The sequence below is a fragment of the Hylobates moloch genome, unplaced genomic scaffold, assembly GCF_009828535.3.
Source record: "Hylobates moloch isolate HMO894 unplaced genomic scaffold, HMol_V3 SCAFFOLD_14, whole genome shotgun sequence".
NCBI lineage: Eukaryota > Metazoa > Chordata > Mammalia > Primates > Hylobatidae > Hylobates > Hylobates moloch.
The window spans coordinates 27,468,067-27,475,047 of record NW_026652289.1 but is presented as its reverse complement, the minus strand read 5'-3'; the positions used below and the strand labels follow the sequence as shown (position 1 = coordinate 27,475,047).

The 6,981-nt window shown below is 40.6% G+C and overlaps 1 protein-coding gene across 3 annotated transcripts in view; it reads left to right on the top strand.

Annotated features, from left to right (window-relative positions):
• Positions 1–6,981, top strand: part of CHODL (chondrolectin) — a 458,585-nt gene that overhangs the window by 107 nt on the left and 451,497 nt on the right. For 2 of the 3 annotated variants that reach the window (XM_032174417.2, XM_058427420.1), the window contains exon 1: positions 24–174. The exons of the other annotated variant lie outside the window; for it this stretch is intronic. The gene's annotated coding sequence lies outside the window, so the exon portion shown is untranslated. Of the gene's footprint in view, positions 1–23; positions 175–6,981 lie in introns of those variants that run through there. 3 annotated transcript variants of the gene reach the window in all.

Below are 6,981 nucleotides of genomic sequence, written 5' to 3'. Positions count from 1 at the left end.
ATAGACGAATCCGTTCCACCTCTCCCTTCAGCATAGTGCAAACTACGGCCCCGGGGCGGGGGCCGCAAGCGGCGGGGGTAGGAAAGCCGCGGGTGGATGGCAGAACTGGAGAGGTGCGTGGGTGGCACTTTGACTTCAGGAGAAAGAAGCAGAATACTGCCACTGAACTTATAGGTAAGTGCCAGTTGAAGTATCCAACGAAGGAAAAGTTCATATTCAGGTGTCATGATAGAGGCATAATTTCAAATACAGAAGCTTTTTAAATAGATTATTTGTTGTGGGGCGCCCGTGCCCCCAATATGGTACATCCCTCAACGCCCACGGGGAAAATCCCGAAGCCCCACCTCTTACTTTTAGGTCCTGTTTGGTTCTCAAATTCTTTGCTTGACTTTTGTTTAAGCTATTCTGGTTTTTTTAGGGTATGGTTCATGCAGTACTTTCACTTACATTTTCTATTGTAGTCCTCACAGTAACCTACAGAGGAGAAACAGGAACTGTTCTCTCATGTTGCAGCCTACGAGTAATTGACTCAGGTTATCACAGTTGGTTAGAAAAAGGGGACTTGAACCCAAGGCTACTGACCTAAGATCAATGTTATTTTCTACAGCATCATATGTATGTGTTCTGGTTGCACTCACATAGAAAGAGGGCTGGCCTGTCAATCTACATGTAGGCATTCTTTAACTGATGGTAAGAATGGACTCTCTAGATCTTGGAAACTTCTGGGCCAAATTAGCACTCCAATTATGGCATTTGTGCCTCGCAGGAGCCATCTGTGTCCTTGCCACCTAAATTGTAGTAGATGAACAAGCAAAATTGACATTACCTGGTTTCCTCTTAGAAATGTAGAATCTCAGGCCCCACTCGAGATTTCCTAAATCAATACTTCCACTTTAAGAAGACCCCCAGGAGATTCCTATGTTCATCGAAGTTTGAGATGCACTAATTGAAATGAAAAGCCTGTGCTTTTTCTCTTCGAATTTCTCATTCTAGGTAACTACGACTAAAATATCCTGCATCTTGGATTCTACCCATCTTTTCAATAAGAAGGATTCTTTTAAAAAGGACTCTTTTAAAGGGATTCAATAAAAGTGTTCTAAAATCACTAAAACTTAAAAATTGAAACAAGTTCTTTTCAATTCTCAGAATCGTCTTCCTTCCTATGGCATTTCACATTGTTTACTTGCTATTCTTAAAACTTTTCTCTCTTGTTGTTGGCTTTTGTAAAAAAAATCAAAGAATAATTTACAGAAATAAAATGCTCCCATTTTAAAAGCATTATTTGATGAGTTTTGGCAAATATATACACTTGAGTAACCACGACCCCAGTGATGATACAGAACATTTCCACCGCCCCAACATTTCTTTCTGTTCCTTCCTGGTCAAGCTCCTTCAACATGGGATCTAATTTATATGACTAAGTGTTTTAGTTTTGTCTGTTATAGGAATTCATATACATAGAATTAAGCAGTGTGTGTTCATTTGTGATTGGCTATTGTCATTCAGCATGTTTTTGAGATTCACGATGGTATTTTGTAACAGTGGTTTCTTTTTACTGCTTGTCTTAGTCAGTTTGTGTTCCTGTAAAGGAATACCTAAGGCTGGATAATTTATATAGAAAAGAGGTTTATTTGGCTCATGGTTCTGGAGGCTGTACAAGAAGCATGGTGCCAGCATCTGCTTCTGGTGATGGCCTCAGGCTGATTCTATTCATGATAGGAGGCAAAGGAGAGCCAGTGTGTGCATAGATCATGTGGCCGGAGAGCAACCGAGAGAGAGGGGAGGAAATTCCAAGCTTGCTCTCTCTTTTTTTTATTTTTTATTTTATTTTATTTAAAAACTAGTTCCATTGGGAATTAAGAGTGGGAATTGATTCACACCCTAGAGAATGGCACCAAGCCGTTCATCAGGGATCCATAACTAAGCTCCAACCCCTTGCTCCCCGCTCTGCAACCAAGCTTCACCTCCGACGCTGGGGATCAGTGGGGCATGGGGGCTCATACCTGTAATCTTAGCACTTTGGGAGGCTGAGGTGGGCTGATCGTTTGAGTGTAGGTGTTCGAGACTAGCCTGGGCAACATCGTGAAGCCCCATCTCTACCAAAAAAACCCCACAAAAATTAGCCAGGCATGGTGGTGCATGCCTGTAGTCCCACCTACTCAGAAGGCTGAGGTGGGAGACTGGCTTGAGTCCTAGAGGTGGATGTTGTGTGAGCTGAGATAGTGCGACTTCACTCCAGCCTGGGTGACAGAGTAAGACTCTGTCTCAAAAAAAAAAAAAAAAAGAAAAAGAAAAAGATGTCCACACCCTAATTCTTGGATCTTTTGAATATGTATGTAACATAGCAAAAGAGACTTTGTAGATATAATTAAAGTTATAAACTTTAAAATAGGTTTTCCTGGATTATTGGGGCGAGCCCAATCTAATCACATGAACCCTTATAACCAGAGGTCTTTCTCCAAGTAATCTCAGAGAAATGTAGCAAACAGAAAGTCAAAGTGATTGGAAGCATGAGAGGGACTTGACCCACCATTGCTCTAGGAGCAAACACTGGTCTCCAGCTGGTAGCCAGCAAGGAAATGGGAGCCACAGTCTTTAAACTGCAAGGAACAGAATTCAGCCAACAGCATGCATGGATTGGGAAGCTCATTTGAACAATCTCCCAACACTTTGATTTCAGCCTTATGAGATTCTAAATAGAGGATTCAAGTGAATCATGCTGTACTGGAATTTTTACCTACAGAACTGTGAGATAATAAATGGGTTTTGTTTCAAGCCATTAATCTTGTATTAGTTATGCCAGCATTAAAAAGATTGAATGTCGAAATTTTTAAAGAAGATTGAGATTTATTTTGGGAAGATGTTACTCTAGTGGCTGATCAGCTTGCTTCTTTAGAGACTTGTTTGTAAACCTTGTGAGGGTCTACACTATCATTTTGTAATATGGATATCTTAGTCCAGTCCTTGAAGAGTGGCTTCTTAGACCCTCTATTGTGTGTCATGGGTATTTAACAAAGATTCTGCACTCTAGTTGATTAAAACTCAAATGACTCCTGTCCCTGTGAGTTCCAGCAGGTGTTCAGTTTGTAGTTCCCCGGTAATTGTTCTTTCAGTGATAGTTATTTTTTTGCCCTGGTATTTAAATTTTCTGTAAAGTCTCGCCCTATACATGCACAGCTTAGTATTCAGCCAAAGACTTCAAGAGTATTTTGAAACTCTTTCTAGGTATAGTTTTTCCTTTCTGTCACTCTTTATTGCAAATTCCAGCCCGTCTTAGACTTCCCAAACTCAAATATTTTTCTCCCCAGAGCAACTTTGCTTGGATTTCCTTATGTGGACCACGGTCCGAAAGTACTTCCAGGTGTAAAATCAGGGTAATCGTAGGTCTCCTCTCATTTGTTTCTTTCCTATTATGGATCACATGTTTGTACTGTCTGTGTTTCAGTGTCCTAGAATTCATATTTTCTAGATTTTGGTTGTCTGCCGCCATGCAAGATGTGCTTTTCACCTTCCACCATGATAGTGAGGCCTCCCTGGCCAATTGGAACTGTTAAGTCCATTAAATCTCTTTCTTTTGTAAATTGCCCAGTCTCGGGTATGTCTTTATCAGCAGTGGGAGAACAGATTAATACAGATTCCTAACTAAGCCTAAAGTCAAAGTAATGTCTGTGTTAGGCCAAGAGCTAATTACAAAACTAGTCATTGTATATCACTTTATAGTTTATAACACATTTTTGCACACTTCACTGAGTTACTAAATTAGTAAGAATTGTAGTTAGTTAAAGGTAAAATCCTTGACTATTCAAAGACCTAGGCTTTGAACCTGTACAGCATGTGACTGTACTGAATACTGTAGGCAATTATAAGGCAATGGTAAGTATTTGTGTATCTAGACATACTAAAGGTGTAGTAAAAATACTGTATAAAAGAAAAAAATGGTATATCAGGCACTGATTATTAATGGAGCCTGCAGGAGTAAAAGCTGCTGTGAGTGGGTCAGTGAGTAAATGGTGACTGAATATGAAGGCCTAGGACATTACTAAAAATCACTGTAGACTTTATAAACACAATACATGTACACTACACTTTATTTTATAAATTTTTCTTTGACCAATAATCTTAGCTTACTATAATTTTTTTACTGAATAAACTTTAATTTTTTAAATATTTGGACTATTTTGTAATAACAGCTATATTAGTCCATTTTCACACTGCTCTAAAGAACTACCTGAGACTAGATAATTTATGAAGAAAATAGGTTTAATTGACTCACAGTTCCACAGGCTGCACAGGAAGCATGGATAGAATAGGAGGCCGTAGGAAACTTACAACTATGGCGGAAGGCCAAGGGGAAGAAAGCATGTCTTATCATGGTGGAGAAGGGGAGACAGACGGAGCAAAGGAGGAAGTGCCACCCACTTTCAAACAACCAGATCTCATGAGAACTCACTCATTATAACAAGAACAGCAAAGGAAAAGTCTACCCTCATGATTCAATCACCTCCCACCAGGCCCCTCCCTTGGCATGTGAAGATCACAATTCAAGATGAAATTTGTGTGAGCACACAGAGCCAAACCATATCATTCCACCCCGGCCCCTCCCAAATCTCATGTCCTTTTCACATCTAAAATCACAACCATGCCTTCCCAACAGTCCCCGAAAGTCTTAACTCATTCCACCATTAATTCAAAAGCCCAAGTCCAAAGTTTCATCTGAGACAAGTCCCTTCTGCCTATGAGCCTGTAAAATCAAAAGCAAGTTAGTTGTTTCCAACATACAATGAGGATATAGACTTTGGGTAAATACTCCCATTCCAAAAGGGAGAAATTGGCCAAAATAAAGGGGTTACAGGCCCCATGTAAGTCTGAAATCCAGCGGGGCAGCCATTAAATCTTAAAGCTCCAAAATAAACTCCTTTGACTCCATGTCTCACATCCAGGGCACGCTGATGCAAGAGGTGGGCTCCCACGGTCTTGGGCAGCTCTGCCTACATGGCTCTGCAAGGTACAGCCCCTGAGGCTGCTTTCATGAGCTGGCTTTGAGTGCCTATGGCTTTTCCAGGTGCAAGGTGAAAGCTGTCAGTGGATCTACCATTCTGGGGTCTGGAGGACAGTGGCCCTCTTATCACAGCTCCACTAGGCAGTATCACAGAGGGGACTCTGTGTGGGGGCTCCAACCCCACATTTCCCATCTGCGCTGCCCTAGTAGGTCTCTGTGAGGGAGACCAACAATGTCTGTTAGAGAGATCGCATAATGTTTTTTTCTGAAAATCATTGCATTACCTCTACAGTGGTGAACATTTTTCTCATCATTTAAAGTCCAATTCAAATGAATGTCTGCTACAAAAATATCTCTAATCCTTTTACTTTCCTGAATTCCCACAATGCTTGCTCATACCACTACTATTTTTAGTATGTTTTTCTGACATGGCCCCATTTTTAAAATAAAGGATTTAGTATATTCGATATATCCATCCACCCATCTCTCACCTATTTGTTTCTCCTCCTATGTTATCTAATTCTCTCCAATTAGAGAGGTGCTTTTTCCATTTAGCCAGGAAGATTGGCATATGTAGCCCCAGGCTCAAAGCCATCTGGTACCATGATCCTGAAGCTACTGGAAATTCAAAATGGTGTGACTGATTGACTGAATTATTATTTCCACTTCTTCACCCCCTTTCTCTTACATATGACCTTATAGTTCACTGTAGTGAGCAGAATATATTTCCCCATCCCAAAAAAATACTAATGCATGACAATGAGCAGAGACCTTAAATGTGCTTGTGTGCTTTAGCTTGGCTTCTTTATCTCTGTCATATGTCACAAGAAGACCTTCATCCAGGTATTTGCTGGTCCAAGAAAGATGAGAGAGATGTAGAGATCAAACAGATTGAAGGGTCCAACTTGCAGCCTAACGCTGGGTTGCCCCAGCTGACCTATAGATCCATGATGTTGGTTATTAAAGTACTGATATGGTTTGGCTCTGTGTCCCCACCCAAATCTCATGTTGAATTCTAATCTCCAATGTTGGGGAAAGGGCCGTGTGGGAGGTTATTAGATCATGGAGGTGGATTTCCCTCTTGCTGTTCTTGTGATAGTGAGTTCTCATGATATATGGTTGAAAGTGTGTAGCATTTTCCCCTTTGCACTCTCTGTCTCCTGTCACTATGTGAAGATGTGCTTGCTTCCCCTTCACCTTCCACCATAATTGTAAGTTTCTTGTGGCCTCTCCAGCCATGCTTCCTGTTCAGCCTGTGGTACTGTGAGTCAATTAAACATCTTTTCTTTATAAACTACCCAGTCTCAGGTAGTTTTTAATAGCAATGTGAGAACAGATTAATACAAGTACTGAGTTGGGGGTTGTACAATTATGCAACATTTTGCAGTGATAGCTGATTAATACAGCGGGATTCTGAATGGCCAAATGTGATTCATATGCTTGTCTCTGAATCAATCACAATTGCTAGTACTTTAATTGGCCAGGCTCTATTACATTTCCAGCTCTTCCTCCATTCCCAGATAATTGAAGTTGGCTCAGGAGTGGGGGTATAGGAATTAAAGTTTGATCTCAAGATATGGAAGACAAGTTTCCCAAAAGGAAAGTGGTTGCTCTTACCAGAGGAGGGGAATTGGTTTGAAACCTATTAAACAGGAAAAATCTATCTGTCATAATCTAGTCTGGTACTCTTTCTACGTCATTATTTATTGCTAAATTTTAAGCTGATTTGTATGCAGCAACTCTGCCTTACTCATCTTGTATTTAACACTTACAAATTATAATATCTTATAATTTGTGTTTGAATCCAGTAGGATTAAGTTTCACTGCAAGTAATATAAAAATCCCCAAGTAACAGTGACATAAAAAGTTGGACATGGGCAGACATGCTGGCTCATGCCTGTAATCCCAGCACTTTGGAAGGCTGAGGCAGGAGGGTCACTTGAGCCCAAGAATTCGTAACCAGCCCGGGCAACATGGTGAAA